Source organism: Salvelinus sp. IW2-2015, linkage group LG13 (genome assembly GCF_002910315.2).
Source record: "Salvelinus sp. IW2-2015 linkage group LG13, ASM291031v2, whole genome shotgun sequence".
In the NCBI taxonomy this organism is placed as follows: Eukaryota; Metazoa; Chordata; class Actinopteri; order Salmoniformes; family Salmonidae; genus Salvelinus; species Salvelinus sp. IW2-2015.
This window is the reverse complement of record NC_036853.1, coordinates 44,592,435-44,615,208: the sequence shown is the minus strand read 5'-3', so window position 1 is coordinate 44,615,208 and position 22,774 is coordinate 44,592,435. Positions and strand designations below refer to the sequence as shown.

At 42.1% G+C, this 22,774-nt stretch overlaps 1 long non-coding RNA gene across 1 annotated transcript; it reads right to left on the bottom strand.

Annotated features, from left to right (window-relative positions):
- Positions 1–2,166: 2,166 nt before the first annotated feature.
- Positions 2,167–21,651, bottom strand: LOC111971538 (uncharacterized). Its single transcript, XR_002878273.2, has 3 exons — positions 21,382–21,651; positions 4,086–4,194; positions 2,167–2,623 (listed from the first exon to the last, which is right to left on the bottom strand). It is a non-coding gene; the product is annotated as an uncharacterized lncRNA (long non-coding RNA).
- Positions 21,652–22,774: the final 1,123 nt, after the last annotated feature.

Genomic DNA, 22,774 nt, shown 5'->3' with positions numbered 1-22,774 from the left:
AATCATAATTTCCTCCCCTTTATATGTCACTCTCCCAGGTTCACTCAACAGTTGGTATTGTTCTTGTGTATCGGCGTTCTGCCTTTTGTTCGTGTCGTGTTCTTGGTTTTATTAACACGTTTCACCTGCTTCCGACTCACCGCCCCACCATTACACGCACTTCCGCAGCTGCAGTGAAAGGTGACAGAGCTATAGCAGTGTTTGTCAGACCATGAGACAACCCGAAAATTTGTCGTCCAAACGGTTTGGCATACAAACTATTATGACCTCTCTATGGAAAGATGAGACTCTCACGAACACAGCAGTTTTGCTCTACAACCCCCAGAAGCGTCTTGTGACTCATGGGTACATCCGATTTTACCAACTTCTGTCTGTAGCGTCAGAACAGTTTGGGATACACACTAACACTGTTTTGCTCTAGGACGCCCACCACAAGACTCATCTGAAGGTCCCCGATACCAGTTGATTTTTTTTTATAGAAGTATGTAGGGTACTAGGGGGTAACTAGCCCCCCAGTAATTCACATTAAGACAACAAGATGTCACAATTATTTTCCCAACATTTATCCTGGCTGCCACTGCTCTTGCGCAACATAACATTTCCTCTGTCACAACTTCTGGAGATATTTCAACAAAACTATTATGTGGTAAGTTGATCWAATTTTTAGAAAAAGTTGTAGATATATTCCATGGAAGTTAGAGCTATAATTATTTTTTAAATATACAAGTAGGAAAGCCTTAAGATAAATAATCCACTTGTTTTGAGAGAATTGTGGATACTTTTTTAGTAAAGTAGTAATATGTTGAATGAGCTAGCTAGTTAGTATAAGCTAACTAGTTAGTATAAGCTGCTAGGAGTGCTAGCTAGCAACCTCACTACCAGATCRTCAGAGTTAAATACATTAAAAAGATAACGTAACTTAATTGCAGTTGTAAATGTTTCCACTAGTGACTGATAGATTTACAGTTAATGCTACTTTACAGCCTTTTAGCTATTTTACACAGCATTTTATGTCAGATAGCTAGAAAATGCATGTGCACCTTAGTTATTTAAAAAGAGGGACTTCACATCAAATCTCATTGTGAGGATATTAATGGTGACATGTGCAACACCATTTCCCCCCCATATTTTTTTTAAATAAGACAACTAGACTTAGCTTTCAAGTATTACTAAAGAATTTCTAAATAAAACTGATTAAATGTATTAACACATTTGTGTGAAACCTTATTCCAGTTAACCCGGTACTTTAAAAAACACCCGTTTTTCTAAAAACAACATTTCATAAAATAACTCAGTGTAAACTGTAGCCATTTATTTCCCTTTCTAGTATGTTGGCCTGAGCATGAGCTTCATCCACAATTTTTTTCCCCCCAAATGTTGCTTTTTTTGTGTCAGTAATTAGACATTGTTCTTAGTGGGGGCTAGGTACCCCCTAGTACCCTATATATGGAGACTGTTTAGTGCCCAAAAAAGGGGTTAAATACATGTAAAGAAAACTGACTTCAGAACAAACGTCCTTTAGATTTTTTGGGGGGGACTCTCCGTTGTTCCATCTCATGAGTTTGTTATTCAATGTGTTTGTATGGGCCAATAGCACTAAGGCCAAATAAAAATGTTCCTCAAACTTTTTTGCATATTTTTGGGATACTTCAAGGGGTCTTAAAATTCAAAATCAAACAGCAAAATTATCCTTGGTATGACCTTCTTAAAAAAAATCCATAGAGTTTGAAGAACCCCTCGGCTTAGACAGGGCTTAGAGAGAAATATACTTTTTAGCAAACACTTTTATCCAAAGCGACTKAGTCATGGGTGCATACATTTTTACATATAGTTGGTGATGGGAATGGAACCCACTACGCTGGTGTTACAAGCACCATGCCTTATTAACTGAGCTGCAAAAGACCACTCTTATGGGTTAATAATTTGCATTTTAAATTAACTGTCTTGTGTCTTGAACTACTCCAGGATAAAATGTTCACAATGTTGTCTCATTTCATAAAGATTTTTTAAATCTATAATTATTTTATAACAAACATAAAAAACGAATGTATTAGTTCAATGATTATTTAAGTTGTAGGTATATGTAAAARCTAGTACATCTACTAGTACATTCCATATTATTATTTTCAAATTGTTTATTTTCAAATTGTTTTAAATCTTCTTATCTTGTAACAATAAAAATAAACAAAACTATTCATCAATTGAACAGCAGAAGAATGATTATTATCCATGTCATCTATTTTGTGTATGTTAACGAAAATACAGTTGTGGCCCCTCTTCCGCCTCTTCCTGGGGTCATTTTTGATGAGGAGATGTATGGTGGAAGGGAATGGGTGGTCAAATGGGTGGTAGCTGAGTGAAGCGGCGGCCCTGGGGAAGGTAAATAGCACCTGTACATAGAAGGTGGTTGACGTTGTGCTGGCTGTTTGAAAGATTTTTCAACATGTTAGTCTATATGGCGAATTCTGTAAGTCGGTTGTTAGGTTTCTCTGCCATGCTTTTCATTCAGCGTCCCACTTCAACTCCTCCTTGAAGTGCCTCTGTGACTCCTCCAAGTGTGTTTTGACCATGGACGACACCTCCCTCACAGCCATCTGGAGCTTGTTCTTCTTTCTGGGACCACCTGGGGAGTAAATAAAGAAATGTATTACTGGTTTACAAGGCACAGAACATGGATAAAGAACATTTAAACCGGGCCATTTTTTGCATGTAGGCTAACCTACAGGACTGCAATAGGCTAGCATCCAGAAAGGGCTTAGCTAGCAAGCCCTGGATGATGAAAATGATGGAGTACTAGCTAATAGTTAGTTGATGGTTGAAAGTAGTAGATAGCTAGGTAGCTTTCATAGAAAATACATTTTGCCTGTCATCATTTGTGAAGACAACATGGGATTCCCTAGTTATTCTGGCATGTACCAAACCAAAGTGGTTCATGTCAGCTAGGCTAGGGATTGTCTTTAACGCCAACCTGGGATTCCCTATATTGTCATGATAGAGATGGAGGGAATCTCCTTGCTAGGTAGCTATCTCTATGACGTTAAATGCATGGGATCCTAAAGTAGGTTTACTTCATAAATGATGGCAGACAGAATTTCCATCCTTGAAAAGTTAGCTAGCTAGTTAGGTTAGCTAGTTAACTATCTAGGTACTATTGTAACAGAGGAATGGTGTTTAGCTAGCTTAATAGGAAGGAAATTCCAGCTAGCTAATGTTAACTAACTTGATYCGGATTGCTGGGGAACTAACGTTAGCTGTTCCTTAACGCTCAATGATGGCCCTGCTTAAGATGATGTGAACGATACCTCTAACGAGGTGTCAATATTGTGTCTGTGTCCTTACACATTAATTCCGCCTAGTCTTACTCTGGTAGCAGGTTAAGCCCCCATTAAATTGACTGGCTGAGCACTGACCTGGTGCCCCCAAATCTGACCGAACAGATCAAAGTGGGCCTCCCTGATCCGACCACTTATATTATTGTTGTCCCCGATGTTGTGACTTCAGTTTTGAAATGATTTTGGGGGTTTTTGTTCAGTGATTCCTCGGTCTGCCAAAAGCCTTTCCAGCTGCCCATAGACAGCTGAGTCCCTGGCGGTCCTGTCAATTTGGGCAGTTATTAACCCATCTACCGTTAGATGAAGAAGAGTTACTTCACTCTTACTCCARGTCGCAACACTATCATTCACTATTTTGTTGTTTTGACGTTTTTTTTTATGGAAAGGTAGCCAGATGTGTTTTCTTTCTAAATGTCTTGGTACGTATTAGTTATGGTATTTAACAAACTAACACATTTTAGGAGAGAGTGGAGAGGGATCTGCACGCAGCAGGCAGGCAGCTTGCAATTAATTGATTGACTGTGATGGATGTGGAAATGGATGGTGGCTGAGTGAAGCGGCAGCCCTGGGGAGGTAAATACCCCCTGTACATAGGTGATTGAAGTTGTGCTGGCTGTTGAAAGATTTTTCAACATGTTCCCCAACTCTAGCACCATGTTYGTCTGTATGGTGCCCGTCTGCATTAGCCTCTCCCTCTGAATTCTGTAAGTCGGTTGTTAGKTTTCTCTACCATGCTTTTTGTCAGCGTCCCACCTCATCTCCTCCTCGAAGAAGCGCCTCTCTGACTCCTCCATGTGCCTTGTGACCATGGACGACACCTCCCACACAGCCATCTGGAGCTTGTTCTTCTTTCTGGGACCACCTGGGGAGTAAATAAAAAAATGGATTACTGGTGTACAAGGCATATAACATGGATAAAGTGCATTAAACTGAGKTAAAAAAAAAATGGGTAACAGCTGTAATGAATTGGGATTTGGTTCTTGCATGTAGGCTAGGGTATATGACAGCAATAGGCTAGCATCCAAAAGGGTTTAGCTGTCTAGCCCTGGGTGATTAAAATGATGGAGTACTAGCTAATASTTAGATGATGGTTGCAAGTAGTAGCTAGCTAGGTAGCTTTCATAGAAAGGACATTTTGCCTGTCATCATTTGTGAAGACAACATGGGATTCCCTAGTCTGGGTGATACCAAACCAAAGTGAGTCATGTCAGCCAGGCTAGGGATTGCATTTAACGGCAACCTGGGATTACCTGCATTGCCATGATTGAGATGGAGGGAATCTCMTTGGCGATAAGGGTAGTAGCTAGSTAGCTATCTCTATGACGTTATATGCAGGGGTTCCTAAAGTAGGTCTACTTCATAAATGATGACTTTCCATCATTGAAAAGTTAGCTAGCTAGTTAAGTTAGCTAATTAACTAGCTAGGTACTATTGTGACAGAGGAACAGAGGAATGGTGTTTAGCTAGCTTAATGGGAGGAAAATTCCATCTAGCTAATTTTAACTAACTTGATCTGGATTGCTGGGGAACTAACGTCAGTATCTGTTTCGGGTCTAAAATGCGGYCAAAAAATAATTAAGTGACATTCTATTCAAACAGGCGCCTTGTTGAACTCGCCACAGGACAACCTGGAAAACCTGAGTTTKCAGCAGCAGCAACACCCATGAAACATCTAGGTCATTGGGGTTTCAAGAGGGCACCTTCCACCATCAACATTTTGTTGATTGAGCCACAACTCAAGAAGAGTCAACAGTGGATTATGGCATCCCAGATCCACTCCTCTTTCTWCCTCCCCCAGCCTCCTTCTTGACAACATTGGGACCCAGCTGGAGCCTTCAGCCAGGGCCACTAGCTTTCAGCAGCTCCTGAAGTCACAAATCCACAGCACCCAACTTCCACTGGCCAGATCTTCAGTTTCCAGGCCCACTGCTCTGTGCAGTTTGGTTCTTCTTGTCGATAGTGGATTCATGTTAAAAACCTCAAACTCTGAAGCCCTCTGGGGAAATATTTGTAAACAATGCATAATATTGTATTCTACCCTCATAAAGTACTTTTCTGTTTCGAGGCTGTAAGTCCCACAGATGCTTAGTATTGTTAGAAAGGCAATAAATGAACGATTCCGATAAAGGTGAAAAATACAGAGCCTGAGTCTAGGTTCGAAATAAAATGTCACCAATTACTGTTCTAAAATGTAATTTTCCCCCAAATCTTTTACCTAATGGTAGCTCTCTAAACATGTGCAAATTCCCTGAGGAACACGGCCATTTTAAAAGTGTAGGGCTTGTGCATGCCTGCATTTGTCATCTTACAGGAATAATCTGCATACATATGAGGAGAATGCTGAAGCCTTTACCTATCCATTGATATATCCCCTGTATGATTCCCAGTTCATACACTAGAGAGCAGTAGGAGATCCCATGATGCCTCTTAGCCACTTACTGCAGAACCAGTTGTGTCTGGTTYGGGTAGTGAGTCACTGAGACAAAATGGCTGAACGGATTTTCAAGCCTGACATCTTAAAATGACACTAGCAATCGGGGCTTTCAAGTTAGGGGTTCGTTTTGTAATATAAGGCACAGGTGAGGAAACTCCAAACATATTTTCCTATTCACTTTTCCTGTTGTAAACAATTAAACAATGAGCTAGATCAACGGTGCATGGGGAGGATGCATACGAGGTAATATGGATGGAGAGGGAAATGCACAATTACCGTCAGGGTGTACCCTTTCCATGATTACTAAATGCTTGTACTTTTGGTGGCTTGACCTACATTGCATACTCTATGAATATGACCATAGCGCATGGATTTATGGCTTCATGGGGGAGGCGGGGGGGGGGGGGGGGTTGTGGAGATTCTCATGTCATTGCCAGCTGTAAGATCCGAGTTTAACAGGTTGATGAAGTACATTTTCCTCCGAACAATGTAAAGTGCTTTGAGCACCTGGAAAAGCTTAATATAAATCAAAACCATTGATGAATTCCTAAATGTGTACATACAAATACAGACATGGTGAGAATCATGCCGGTTTATTTTGGGTTTGAATGTTCTCACTTTACTGTCTAGTGAACTAAGTACCTAAACGTTTCTGCTAAGTCTATGGGGGGGGGGGGGGGGGAGTGTTGTTCGACGCGCAGCGGGTGTCGGGGAAACGAGCAAACGCATGGCCACAAGCTAACACCGCAGCTGGCTGTTTCCAAAACATTGCAAATTATTCATAAACGTGAGCTTGCGTTATTGAATAACTTAAAACCCGAAAAAGATCCGAAGACATGACTCATTCAGCAGCATTGTGAGAAAAGGTGGACTTGTTGTTGTTGTTTCCAGGCTAATATGATGATTCAACACAGGTGTGGGAGAGGAATTTTAACAACAGCCCAAAAACATGTTAAACGGATTGATAATAACATACTCCATCTTTCGAAGAAAACTTTAGTTAGCAGTGAGTACACTTTTGGGACTATTCCATTGGCCAGACTACGCATATTGAGCACCTGTACAGTATTTGAAGGGGGGGGGGGGGGAATACTATTTTGACCAATAAGGCTGATACTGATAAGAACATTCTGTCTCCAAACCACTTTCAAATAGGCCCCATGTATAGCATCCCTGTGAGTGTTCCCCATTTTGACGTTGACATTGGCCAAATGGCCTCCTATTCTCTACATAATGCACTATTTTTGACCGGAAAATAGGGTGCCATTTGAATGCCACACTGCTATCTCTACCTCTGGGTTCAAATGTTGTGACCACCGCAAAGCACGTCCACCCGGCCTTAAAAATGACTTCTCCCCCAGGCCAGAGCTACAATAACTTATGTAAAAAAAATCGATGCAAGGAAAACTTTGGTAAGTCCTCAATAGGGACGGTGGACAACCAACGGCGGTATTGTCAGAAAGACAAATTCCTCATGCGGTACTGGGCCTCCTTTCATTAATATATACTAAAACATATCCCACTGCCATCTGTTTAAAGATGACACAAATGGGTTTGGTTTTGTGTGCGTTAGGCACTCAGGCAGCAGGGAGCTCATCTGAACCTACACTATGGGCCGATTAAGCCTTTGTTATCATTTATGTCGAATGCCCCTTTGGCTCTGCTAATAGCGTCCGTTTTGCCTCCAACAGGGAATTGACAACGGCGATGCCAGGAGCTCTGGAAGGATGAGGCATTGTTGGAAGGCTCGGGGAATCCTATTTGGTAGAGAGCGTGTCGCGTGTTGTACTGTGTTGTGTTGAGAGAGAGACTGGGGATGCCAATCCAGTCATTGAGAAGTGCTGGAGAGCACTGGGAGATCAGTGTGTGGCTGCTGAATGACAGATGTGTGAAATTGCATTGTCAAGGTTGACAGCTGGGTAACTGGGCGGCTTCAGCTTGGAAGGATAATGGCATTTCACTTAGAGGGCTGCTGGTATGGGAGTATGTGGTGATGTGCTAAGTACGTAGTTTGAATACCAGTGTGGAGGATGATTGGGGGGACACTGCCAAAAGTGAAACCTAAGCAAGCCTAAATCTCTTATTTTGAGTGATAATTCACTTAAGGAAAAAATTCACTTAAAATGTGTTTTTCTTTTCAATTATCACTCAAAATAGGAGATTTAGGCTTGCTTAGGTTTCACTTTTTACAGTGTAGKCCTTGAACTGCAGTACATTGCACAATCATGATCCATTTATTTGCTGTTGCTACTGTAAGTAGAAGGTAAGAMCATTTAATACGATTATACCATGCTGCTCACTCTAGAGTAGACTGACGATGTWTAGAGTACATTTACAGTATGCAGGATATGACACGTTGAGTGGTTTATGCGTTCRCTTTGAATGAGTCAAGATTGGAAGACTGAGTGATGTGATTGCCGTACAGTACACGATAACATACACAAAAGGTGCCGTTGCCAGTCATTCAACACATTTTCTCAAAGTGGATAGACGCTCTCCCCTTGCCCATTCAGTTAATGTCCTTCTGCTGATTCAAAACAGAGCTCTTTGGATGCAAAAGCCCAGAGGAATGCACTGACGTACATTACAAAGCAAACTGTCGAGGGATACTCCCGAGGTCTGCACTATCGCTGCTATGCTTTCCATTTATTAGCCAYCTCCATCAACCTCAATACTTTTGTCTTCCACCACTACAAATATAACCTCCAGGTCGATGGTGAATTTTGATCTGGGATGGTTTCTAGGATTCATGGCGGAGCTAGCTGAAAGGCAGTTTCCAAACAGAACCACTGGAGCAGGTACAAAACATTTGGATGTATGTGTGCTGTGTGCGTGGGGCCCTGGCTGTGGTGTCGCTCACCGTAGAGGCTCGTAAAGGGAGCTAATTTTTCATAATCAGTGCCTGTTCCACAGATGTCAGGCCTTAAGTAACCATGGACCACGGAGGAAGAAARCGTTGAAGTTTCCGGTTGAGTGACAAGGGCTGGTTAGAGAGGGAGAGAGGAGAAAGAGGATGAGAGAGACTTTGAAAAAAGAGAAAAAAGGGGAGTGAGGCAGGARGGAGGGGAAAGAGAGACTGGATGAGAGAAAGACACAGCGAGAGGAAGAGAGAGAGAAAAAACAAGAGAGAGGGAGAGGGAAAGTAATTACATTTGAGACCCTGGTGCAATACGAAACCTTCTTAATGTCAGGCCTGATGAAGGAGAGTGCCCCCATGCCTCCACGCCTCTCCCTCCACGGTGTTGCATCTCGAGTGTTGGTCAATTAAAGCGGCGGTCACGGATGACTGGAGCTGGCAGGCAGGCAGTGGCGTGCTAYGTGAGATTTGAAGGCACCGTGCTCGGTGGGTCGTGGTCACCCATGGATAGCCTGATAGGTCTCTCTGTGGAATGTAGATGAGGACTGTCTTATTCCTCTGTTCTCTCCTCCACTTCTCTGTATGCATCCCAAATTGCACCCTATATAGTGCACTACTTTTGACCAGAGCTCTAATGGGCCCAGGTCTAAATKAGCTTTTTATTAGGGAAATAGGGTGCCATTTGGGACGCACACCCTCTCTAACTCGTCTACTTCCCTCGTCTTCCCTCTTTCTCCATTCTCCCCATTTGCTTTTCCTATCTCCTCCCCCATGCTTTGGATTAGCTTCCTCAAGCCCAGCGTTTCCTCCTCCCCTTGCATACCTCCTTTTCTGGACTCAACAGCTAATAGAAAATGAGGTGGAAAAAACTGGCCATCACACACACACACACACATTATATATGAGGGTAATAACACACAAAGACAATGTTACTTGTGGGAAACAACAGCTAGTTGAGCATACAACCAGGTCTTCAGGAGGCMTATAGATACAGTACRATATCTCCATGTACAATGYCATGACAGCCTCTAGTCACAACACAAGCGTTTCTCAAACTCGGTCCTCGGGACCCCTAGGGGGTGCACGTTTMGTTTTTTGCCCTAACAATACACAGCTGATTCAAATGATCAAAGCTTGATGATGCATTGATTATTTGAATCAGCTGTGTATTGCTATGGCAACAACTAAAACATGCACCCCCTAGGGGTCCCGTGGGCCGAGTTTGGAAAACCCTGCACAACACGCTAAGACAATTCCAACATTTCACTAATCTAATCACCATCATAGCACTATGTCTTTTTTTSGATGTAAAAATGTATCACTAGCCACTTTAAACAATGCCACTTAATGTAATGTTTACATACCCTACATTGCTCATCTCATATGTATATACTGTATTCTATATCATCTACTGCATCTTGCCATCTTTATGTAATACATGTATCACTAGCCACTTTAAACTATGCCACTTAATGTAATGTTTACATACCCTACATTACTCATCTCATATGTATATACTGTACTCTATACCATCTACTGCATCTTGTCTATGCCGTTCTGTACCATCACTCATTCATATATCTTTATGTACATATTCTTTATCCCTTTACACTTGTGTGTATAAGGTAGTAGTTGTGGAATTGTTAGGTTAGATTACTCGTTGGTTATTACTGCATTGTCGGAACAAGAAGCACAAGCATTTCGCTACACTCGCATTAACATCTGCTAACCATGTGTATGTGACAAATAAAATTTGATTTGATGTCTACATCCTAAATGCCACCCTAATCCCTATTGACCATARGGCTCTTGTCTAACGTAGTGCACCTTGTAGGGAATGGGATGCCATTTGAGAAGCAGTCTATCCATCTTCAGGGAGTCAGAGAACTTAAGTGAGGCCTCCATCTGTTGAATTGGGAAGTGTCAAAACTTTGAGCTGTGGAGTGATCCCGGGACAAAATCCCACGTCTCCTTTGGTAATGAATTGTAATCACGTTAATTAGGAAAGTATAGCCAGCGGCGGTTAGCAGCTGGAATGTCCTAATCAGACTGACGTATGGTTTTGTCATGTCTCTGCTCTGTTCGGCCTCTGAGGGGTTGGATCTGGTGGGGTTGTGGCTTAAATCACACTGGGGATATGTCCCAATTGGCATCCTATTCCCTGTATATTGGACTACWTTTGACCAGAGCCCTATGAGCCCTGGGCAAAAGTTGTGCCCTATAAACGGAATAAGGTACCAGTTGGGACGCAGATACCCGTCTCTGACGGTCACTTCTGCTCTGAGAGATAGGCATCCCTTCACTGGAGTAATTGGATACGATGAGGGAGAGTGCATACTCACACACGTTCAATGTGCACGTGCATACGAGTAGATGCAACAAGCACATGCACGTGCACGTACATGCACAAACAAGTGAGCATGGATACTCACTGGTATAAATGTATGTACACCCCCACAGACACATTCATAGAAATACAGAAACTAAACCAACATGTACATACACACTTTCTCCCTCTTTCCACAGCTACACATTGGATGCGATTGACAAATGCACCAGGCAACTGCACACATAAGTGGGGAGAGCACCGCCTGGCATCCAGGGTGTCGGAGTCACTAAACACTGGCTATAATAGAGGCCATGGATCAGCCTGGACACCCCCCCCCCTATCGCTACAACGCTGCATTCCATCAGGGCTTTATCTGTTTATCTTTTTATTTGCCATTATCGAGCATGGCGGCAGGAAAGGCAACGGAAAGCGGCAAAGGTACGGCGCCTTGCTCGACCTGTTAACAATGTCAGGCTAAAGTTGTTTCACACAAATACTGCTCATTCATGTAAACTGATAATGCTTATATTCCTGTATGTCCATGCTTTTGAGTGGTGGCCAGGTGTATTCTCGTGTGTCTGTGTGTATGAGCCAGGGCGTGCTCAAACGCTATGTGGCGCCACATAMCTGCTAAAGTGTGCTAATTTCAAGCCTGGCGGAACAGTAGTAAGGGGGAAGAGAGAAACTAACAAGGAGCGTCAGAGGAAATTGTAAAACCCCAAAATTATAAAAGGCGGTGAGGAGGAAGGAGAGAGAAGGAGAGCGTTTCCCACGTTACGTGAGAGGGTAGGATTGCATTAAACGCCCTGATGGGTTTAAAGTGTCGGATAGTGCCAGGCTTCGGCGTGGCGGCGCCTCCACATTTCATCAGCTCTTCGGTGGGAGGGGGATTGGATATACACCGACGCACGGTCTTTCAATTAACCCCGGGCCCCTCATTCCATTCGGCACAGGCAAGACTCKGCTGACCTTTTTCGAGATTGATGGCGCAATGAAAGTGACAAGGTTATGAAAATATAGGCCRCCCCTCTGACAGGGATGCGAGTGGAGAGGCCTTTTGACTAACCTTTAAYGGGTTACACATGGCCATTATACTGGGCATCAAGAGAGGATGGCATTGAGAGACGGAGACCCTTGTAGGTTCGGCCCTAATTTATTTGCTCTCTGTCACCTTCGACCGCATGGCAAATGGCTCAAATGGCTCAAAACACAAAACACAAAAGACAATGCCCAAAGACCAGTCAGCCTTCCCCTCTCTGAGGGGCCAAAACGTATCTCCCTACAGTATCCAGAGGACTGATAATACTATAGTATTCATGTCTRGTATATACTGTATCTGAAACATATCCCCTAAGGAGGACTCTGATGCCATCTATATGGATGTACTGTATAATCTCTGTGGTAACTTGTAGTTGTTCCGACGTGAACTCTGACGACACAGTATGCAACTGTCCTCTCAGGAATGTTGTCTTATCTCTATTGTAACCATGTCTCTTATACACATCTAGATGTGTATAAGAGACAGGTGTTAATGGATGAATGGTTTGTTGTTCCCTCTCTTCTCCTGTATCCTGCCCATGGAATAAGGTTGTATGGACATGTTTATTTTGTGAGCTACCAAGGCCCTGTCTCTTATACACATCTAGATGTGTATAAGAGACAGGTCTGTGGATTGGTCAACAATTGTTTTTGAATACTAAACAAGTCAGATCTGGAATAAATTGAATGGTTTGTTGTTCCCTCTCTTCTCCTGTATCCTGCCCATGGAATAAGGTTGTATGGACATGTTTATTTTGTGAGCTACCAAGGCCTATGGCCTGAGAAKGTCTGATTAGTTCATGCTTTATCTAAGTTAACTTTAAGATCTGTATGCTTAGAATAATTCCTTGTAATGAATGTTAATGCTTTGTAACTTAAGTGTCATGCCTTGTATGTGAATCCATTCATTTGACAAAGTAATTAAATACACTTATATTTAGAATTCGCTTCTCATGACCATTTCTTGATATTAGTCAGCTGAATGCATAATACTTGATTGCACATGGTTTTACTATAATATCAAATGGAGTCAGATAGTCAGGTTTATCAAACGTAGATCGTTAAGTATTATTTAGCGCTACAGTAAATGGCGACCTCTGACCTCTTGTTGCATCTTGAAAGAGAATGCGTCTGAATATAAACCGTGTAGCTATTCCCTCCGCAAGGCAATCAAACAAGCGAAATGCCAGTACAGGGACAAGTTGGAGTCGCAATTCAACGGCTCAGACACGAGACGTATGTGGCAGGGTCTACAGGAAATCACGGACTACAAAAAGAAATCCAGCCACGTCACAGACACAGACGTCACGCTTCCAGACCAACTAAACACCTTCTTTGCCCGCTTTGAGGATAATACAGTGCCAACGTCGCGGGAACGCTATCAAGGACTGCGCCCCCCCCTCTCCTTCTCCTTGGCTGATGTGAGTAAAACATTTAAACGTGTTAACCCTTGTAAGGCTGCTGGCCCAGACGGCATCCCTAGCCGCGTACTCAAAGCATGCTCAGACCAGCAGGCTGTTGTGTTTACGGACATATTCAATCACTCCCTATCCCAGTTTGTTGTCCCCACATGCTTCAAGATGGATACCATTGTTCCTGTACCCAAGAAGGCAAACATAACTGAGCTAAATAACTACTGCCCCATAGCACTCACTTCTGTCATCATGAAGTGCTTTGAGAGACCTGTCAAGGATCATATCACCTCCACCTTACCGGCCACCCTTGACACACTTCAGTTTGCATACCACCCCAACAGGTCCACAGACGACGCAWTCGCCATCGCATTTCACACTGCCCTATCACATCTGGACAAAAGGAATACCTATGTAAGAATGCTGTTCATTGACTACAGCTCAGCATTYAACACCATAGTACCCTTCAAGCTTATCATCAAGCTGGAGGCCCTGGGTCTCAACCCCGCCCTGTGCAATTGGGTCCTAGACTTTGATGGGCCGCCCCCAGATGGTGAAGGTAGGAAACAACATTTCCACTTCGCTGATCCTCAACACTGGGGCCCACAAGGGTGCATGCTCAGCCCCCTCCTGTACTCCCTGTTCACCCACGACTGCGTAGCCATGCACGCCTCCAACTCAATCATCAAGTTTGCAGACGACACAACAGTAGTGGGTTTGATTACCAACAACGACGAGACAGCCTCCAGGGAGGAGGTGAGGGCACTCGGAGTGTGGTGTCAGGAAAACAACCTCTCACTCAAYGTCAACAAAACAAAGGAGATGATCGTGGACTTCAGCAGAGGGAGCACCCCCCCCTATCCACATCGAAAGGACAGCAGTGGAGAAGKTGGAAAGTTTTAAGTTCCTCGGCGTGCACATCACAGACAAACTGAAATGGTCCATCCCACACAGACAGCGTGGTGAAGAAGGCGCAACATTGACTCAGTACCGGTATCCTCTGTATATAGACTCGTTATTGTTATTTTATTGTGTTACTTTCTATTTTATTTGTTTGTTTAGTGAAGTATTTAGTAAATATTTTCTTAAATCTATTTCTTGAACTGCATTGTCGTTTAAGGGCTTGCAAGCATTTCACGGTAAGGCCTACACCTGTTGTATTCGGCGCATATGACAAATAAAATGTGATTTGATCTTATGGATCATTTGTAGTATTATTGATAACTCTGGAAGTCTGGTCCGGTTCGAGTGCGTTATTTTTTTCTTCTAGCTTTTTGCATTTTGGAACAGTGCACATGCGCATGTAAGTCTAATGTAAAACATTTAAGTATCCTTCAGTGTTGTATAACTGCTGGGCTTCAGGAGGTTATTATTAATTCCCCGATATACACTGAGTGTACAAAACATTATGAACACCTGCTCTTTCCAGGACACAGACTGACCAGGTGAATCCAGGTAAAAGCTATGATCCCTTATTGATGTCACTTGTTAAATCCACTTCAATCAGTATAAATGAAGGGGAGGAGACAGATTGCATTTTTAAGCCTCGAGACAATTGAGACATGGATTGTGTATGCCTGCCATTTAGAGGATGAATGGGCAAGACATAAATAGTTAAGTGCCTTTGAAGGGGGTATGGGAGTAGGTGCCAGGTGCATTGGTTTGTGTCAAGAACTACACCCCTGCTGGGTTTTTCATGCTCAACAGTTTTCCCGTGTGTATCAAGAAGTGCCCACCACCCAAAAGATGGTACACAGTGTATAACGAACACGTAGCCTACTTAATGGATAAGGTGCAAACTACAGACCTTTTCCAGTTAAGTGAATCTTGTATTCATGATTCGGCTCAACAAATGATCAAGAAGGATAAGAATTGTCTTAGTATTAATCTGACAAGCGAATACTTGATTACTGCTAAACAATTGCCATGCATAAAAAGGAGGTGGAGAAAAAACACATTCTAGGAGGTTAGTGTGCATTTGCTGAGCAATCAACAAAATCATTTATTTTTTTTGCATTTTAGAACTCCTCTCTGACGAGATGCGTTCCAAAAAAACTATTCTTGTTGAAATAAACATGAGCAAAATGTTGAAAATGTTGCCCCCTTAGAGCGTCAATGTAAAGTGCTAGAAAAAAGTGGTGTTGGCCTCTCAGGCGACGTTGGAGAGCGCAGCTGCACTCCGGGAAAACACTTTCTGCCGACCTCATATTCGAACTCTCAGCCGCTGCTGTACTCCTCATAGACTCGCGAGTCCATTTAGGGCAGTAGCAGCTCATTTTTCAGTCATTAGGACGTTGGCAAACAATGCAGGCACATCTGTCATTTTGCACCGGTTCACACCCAATGAGACCACCTCTCACCAAAATAGCATCGGACCATTCCCAGTGAAATCTCTATTCACACCATAATGGGAACAGGTGAAGACCCAGTATAATGTGTATAGTATAGAAATGTGAGATGTATGGGAAGCACTTTTGGCTCTCAATTCAAAATGAAATTGCCCACAGAGCCACGGATGATTTCAACCATGGCACAATTGTCGACCAGCTGTCGACAATGAAACCAATGCAGACATTTTAGAGTGGCTCAAAGCAAACTTGCTCGCTCTTCGGGGGTCCATCTCATGCAGACTGGACTAGGGTCATGGCCTGTAAGCAGGGCACGCAAGAACCTTTCGAGCTGTACACAGTGCGACTGTGGAAACTATTTTATGAATGTTCTGGCCAAGAAACCCTATCACGTGACCGTGACGTGCTACGGACAATGCAAACACGCAACTCTGGCTCCCCACCTGAGTAAAGCATTAGACTTGGGGGGGTTTCTGCAGATAACACATTCTAAGAAATTGTTACAGGGGCCACTAATATTGAATCTAGGACAGGATATCCCAAACTAGGCATGTTCTGTTGCATCTAAATATGTTATCCCTAAACAGAACACTACACAGTGTACTCACTGCAAACAAACAGGACATATCGTGAAAACTGGTTGGGACTTGGGAAGGGGCCCTGCCCCCAGGCATTTCGGCCAAGGTGTAGACTCTTATACTCCCAGTCAATGTACTGCCTGTCACAGGACGGGTCATCTAGCATCAAAGTGTTGGAACCTTGTATTCGGGAATATACCTATCTTTATGCAAATGTTTCTGTCCCTGGTGGCAGCCACATCCTTGCCTTTCTCCAGCAACCAGACAGGCCAAGCTACAGAGCTCAGACATTTTTGTTCTACATTTGTTTGCTTGTTGTTATAAAGATGAAGATGAAGTTTTTTCTCAATTTCCACCTGACTGACGTGCCCAAAGTAAACTGCCTGTTGCTCAGGCCCTGAAGCCAGGATATGCATATAACTGGTACCATTGGAAAGAAGACACTTTGAGGTTTGTAGAAATGTTAAAATAATGTAGGAGACTATAACCCAATAGATATGGTATGAGAAAAATCCAAAGAAAAACCAACCAGAATTTTTTTGTTGTTGAGAGCCCATGCTCTTACAATGGAAAGTATAGGGAAATAATTACATCTAGCTCCCAGTATGCAATTCCTATGGCTTCCACTGGGYGTCAGCACTCAATGTTCAAAGTTTCAGGCTTGTTTCTTCCAAAACGAGTAAGAATAATGAGTTTTACTGCAGGGACACAGTCTTGGAAATTCGTGTATGCGCGCRATGAAGAGGAGACGCACCTGCTAATATCGTTTTCATTTTGAACATACTTCTTTCCGTATGATGTATAATAGTTTGATTACATTTTAGGGTATCTGAGGAGTCAATAGAAACGTACTTTTACTTGTTTTAATAAAGTTTAGCGGTAGATTTTTGGATTCCTTTCTCTGCATGTTGAACGAGTGGATTATTCAAATAGATGCCACCAACTAAACTGACTTTCTGGTTTATAAAGAAGGATTTTATCTAACAAAACGACACTAAATGTTATAGCTGGGACCCTTTGGATGACAAATCAGAGGAAGATTTTCAAAAAGTAAGTGAATATTTAAATGCTATTTGTGAATTTATGAAACCTGTGCCGGTGGAAAAATATTTTTGATGTGGGGCGCCATCCTCAAACAATCACATGGCATGCTTACGTGTGAATTCTACTGTAAATCGGACAGTGCAGTGAGATTAACAAGAATTTAAGCTTTCAACCGATATAAGACATTTGTATGTACATAAAAGTTTATCCATAATGTTTATGATTATTTATTTGGATTTTAGGTAGTCACTGACAATATGSAAAGCTCAGTCCTTGCGCAAATTTATTTGCTTCGGCTCTACGCCCCTTTTATGTGCACAATAAAAGGGAATCACGTCAACCTGGTTGGTTTTCCATGCCAAACTCAGCTCTCAATATAAAACAGTGGATGTTAATGTGTTTTTAATGGGAAATTATGATTATTTAAAAAAAAATTAACTGACTTTGATAGAAGTCCTTGACCAAGACAACTCCTTCACTTTGTCCCATATATATAGGCCTACATTTGCCCATGTTACCGTATATGTTGCATGTCTTACTTGTTGAATGTTTCTGTCCTGTCTTGAGAACATTTTGCTTAAAGAATATGCTGACACCCTTACTAACACACAGCTAACATGTCTTGTTTTAGGTTTACGCTGAAACAATTCCAACCATTGTTTTATTTTAACCTTTATATAAAACTAGGCAATTCAGTGCTTTGGACACGTTAAATTGAACTGTTCTACCTTTGTTGTCACACACAATGCTAGACAAATTGGATTATGTGGATGTGCAAGGGACCAGTTAATGAGGACATGGCGCATATGGTAAAATCTTCCTGTTGACCACACCCACCTTGATGTGTGTGTTAAAGGTGAGGGGGGTATCTTATATCCACTGAATTATTCCGATTTGATCTACACAAGCAGTGGGTGAGCTTTGGATTTCACTCAAGTTTATTTTCGAATTTTCCTATCATCCTCATCTGATAAGTGACTTGATTAATTTATCTTTGAAGGTGATTTTGTCAGGTTTAAAAAAATGTTTTTGTTGCATACAACTGCTCTGTCTCTATACCATTTAATCCATGTTTAATAAAGACGCGGTCAAGTCTCGACTTCCAGATCGGGTCTAAACACATTTCRGCACATTTACTTCGCAGACCCTCTGTTGGCTTAGAAATATGYTCTGTTTCTTTTCATCTAAACTCAATAATTGATCTTGGGGTGATTTTTTTTCTCCTCATGAATATGATTTTCATATTTTCAAGGCAAATCTCCTCCCAGAAGGTCGAGGCTATTTCAATCTGAACTTTTTCCCTTCCTCAAAGAAAAGTATAACTTAACACTCATGATAGAGTGTAACTTTAATAATACATTTAAACGCCTTTCATTCCATTTTATATTCATCTAATTAATACTTCATAAACTTTGAAGTTACCATTTGCCCAGACCAACCGATCTGACCATCATACAGAGCAAAACAGTGACTGGTAACGCTTGACTGTGATAATGTTTCACCAAATGTTGATAATTGATGTAATCTCTATGCCCTTAACAAAGAACAAAGATGTTTTATTGAGCTAAAGGGTTAAAGGAATGTGTACCTAGGGACATTTACATTTGTAAAGCACATTGTCAACACTCCCCCGGAAGATACTCCTGATGCCATGGGCCCAGGGACTAGAGGTTGGATTGCATAAAGTGGACTGAAGACTCAAGAATAAACTCTCATGTGGTGCAGGCCGTTTCTTCCTGTATTGGACACAGGCTATTCATGCACAATTATGTACAGCTTCTGTCCAAGGGGGATTTGTAGGTTTGGCCCTAATCTATGTGCTCTCTGTCACCTTCGTCTGTGTGACAAATGGTTCAACAAAACACAGAAGACAATGCCCAAGGACCAATCAGCCTTCCCCGCTCTGAGAGGCCAAAATGTATCTCTCTACTGTATCCAGAGGACTGACCATTGAATGTGTGATAGATACCAGACATGGATACTAGACATGGATACTATAGTATTATTATATCTCAAACTTGTCCCCTAAGGAGGACTCTGATGCCATCTATATAGATGTATCTGTGGTAACTTGTAGTTGTTCAGAGTGAACTGTGACGAAACCGTATGCAACAGTCCTCTCAGGAATGTTGTCTTATCTCTATTGTAACCAGCCCACCCCCTCCCTCAGGTCATCCCACATAGATGTGACCCCCTTCCTAGARGATGTTGGCTGGTTTGATCTGATTGGATATCTTAGTTGTACCACCTTAGGTTTGGTCTGTGGATTGGTCAACAATTGTTTTTGAATACTAAACAAGTCGGATCTGGAATAAATGGAATGGTTTGTTGTTCTCTCTCTTCTCCTGTATCCTGCCTATGGAATAAGGTTAACTTTGCATGCAACCCAGGCCCTTGGCCTGAGTAGGTCTGATTAGTTGATACTTTTTCTTGTATATTAACCTTAAGATCTGCCTAGAATAATGCCTTGTAATGGCTGTTAATGCTTTGGAACTTAAGCTTAATGCCTTGTAATGTTACAGTTATTATAACTTGTATTTAGAATGTGCTTCTCATGACCATTTCTTAATATGAGTCAGCTAAAGGCATAATACTTGATTGCACATGGTTTTACTATGATATCAAATGGAGTCAGATAGTCCGGTTTATCAAATGTAGATTGTTAAATATTATTTAGCACTACACCCTCAAACGTCCGTGTTGCAACTCACAACGCACTGTGGGATGTGCATAATTGAGTCAGAGAATTCAGACCTTAAGAAATCAAATGTTCAATGATTATTCAGTTACCACAAATTGCATATGCAGATGCATTCCGATTAAGACATTAGATCAAGTGGTGTCATATGTTTGGCAGGAAATTACAGCGACAGCCAGGGTTTTTATCTTTAGGCTTTGTAGGCCTACAGTACATCATTCACCGCTAGGCCTGCATCCCAAATGGCACCCTATTCCCTATACAGTGCAGTATTTTTGACCAAAGCCCTATCAGCCCTGGTCAAAAGTAGTGCACTCTATAGGGAATAGGGTGCCATTTGAGAAGCAGCCTCTGTCTAAATGCTCGAAGGGCCTTTGTTCTGTGATATACATCACTGTTCTGAATAACCCATCTTTAATGTGGTGAGGAGGGGAGGGGGCGTCGCTATATTGCATTATGTTATTCATTTCGATCATTTACCACACAGGATCCCATGACACACATGCCAATATTGTCCCCCTTTATGCCTGCCATACGCTATTAAGCTAATAGTATTGGATTACTGCGCCATTGCCATTTCTGCACTTACTGCTGAGCACAAATGGCAATGATTTCCCCCGGCTCGATATGCAGTTGTTTGATTTCATCATTTATTCCTTGATAGTTAATTCAACCAGACGTGAGACACGGGGTGTACACAGTGGTACAGGGGATGGGTTGTTTAATTGAGGACCCGCCGCAACCGATTGCCCTTAGAACAACCATATTCATCAATTAAAATGGTCATAATAAGAGGGAGAAAAAATCCTATCAAAATGGAATCACTTGATGGAATGAAAATGATTTCTACGCATTGCTAAATGCATAAGAAAATGTACAGCTGTAGGTCTATAACTATCCTTCAGTCTACATAATGACAATCCCATGAGGGTTGTAGACCACACAAGCTGACTGCCCAACACATTTCAAAGCATTGCATATGACACAGGTGTCAAACTGATTCCATGGAGGGCTGTGTGTCTTCAGGTTTTTGCTCCTACCTTGTACTTGATTGATGAATTAAGGTCAACAAGTAAGGAACTCCCCACACCTTGTTGTCTTGGGCTTATTTGAAAGGAAAACACAAAAAATTGCAGACACTGGGCCCTCCATGGAATGAGTTTGACACTCAATATTGCCAACTACTGACTCCAAGAGAAACTCACACTGCACTGAAACACAGTCGACAATCGAGCTAAGTTTATCCACCATTGGAGTTTACATTTATTTACAGATACTCCTGATTCATAATTGGCATAAAGTAGTCCTCACCTCTCCACTGTGATAGCTGATGTGTGGTGAGGTGTGGATTGGAACCATTTCCCTGTTTGACTGCTAGGTTTTATGGGTATTATGACACCTCCACTGTGGGGCTCTATGGGTTGTAGCCTCAATGGTACTGCCCATTGTGTTACAGACACTATAATGGTACAGCTATAAAGATGAGTCCTCTATCTACCTGTATGGGTATTACCCAGCCCAGGTGGTATCCACCTAACTATGTTAAGAAATTGTCATCATACAAAAACCGCAGAACTCAAATGTAAAACAACAAAMCAAAACTTCACCGAAGTACAACATAAACTTCAAATATCAGGCCAAAAAGTGGCTGCAGTCCTTTGTTGATAGTTGTCGTGATTGACAGCTGCATTAAGCTGTCAGCAAAGCTTGACGAGCCATAATTGCATGCACCTGTGCTGTGGCCTGATTGTAGGCTAATGGGACTTGTAGTGAGCAGGGTGGTGGCCCACAATGTCACACACACTATACAATTCGAGAGCTTGGGACTATAAGGTTTTATCTGCAAAAAGAGTATTTGAATGGTGTCAGCAATTGTATATTGTATTCTTTTGAATGTGAAAAACATGAATTGGGGTTTTTAGAATACTAAATAGGCAGATAACATCGAACAGAACAAGACTGTCAATAACAACATTTGGAGAAAAATGCAGATAGAACCTTATAGTCCTAAACTCTCGAATTTCAATTAATTATTACAGAGGCAGCTAAATAGGCTAAATCAGAGCTCTCCAACCCTGTTCCTGGAGAGCTACCATCCTGTACCCGATACTAACAATTAGCTGGTTGATAAGCTGAATCGTGTAAATTACAACTGGGGTTGAAGCGAAATCCTACATGAGGGTAGCTCTCCAGGAACAGGGTTGGAGAGCCCTGGGCTAAATGATCTTGTAAAGTCAATAGATTTTTCCATCAACAAGACCTTGTCTTAAGTGCAGTGCACAAGAATGTTATGTCTCATGGGTTTCATAACCACGTCTTTATAGCAATTCAATAATAATGAGACGGGTTAGAGGAATCAGTTTAACCATTTATCTAGAGCGTGCTCATCTCAAAACAACCCCCATGATGCCCTGCGGCACAACCCCAATACACAACAACTCCTCCCCTCCTACATGAATTATTCCTATTCCTATGAACGGCAATTATGAACAACCTTACAAGTCAACGCATCATGGTGCGCGCCTTGAACGGAGACTTGTGGAGGCCCGTTGCATTAAAGACGTGTCTGAGGAATTGAAGAATGCACATTTGTACTTACGAACTCACAGTACGTAGTCCTTCAATTTCTGTAAGGTTGCATTCAAGTTCTGGAGATGGTCCTCCTTGTCCTTTCCAGTAATGAGGATGTCATTTCAGGTAGCAT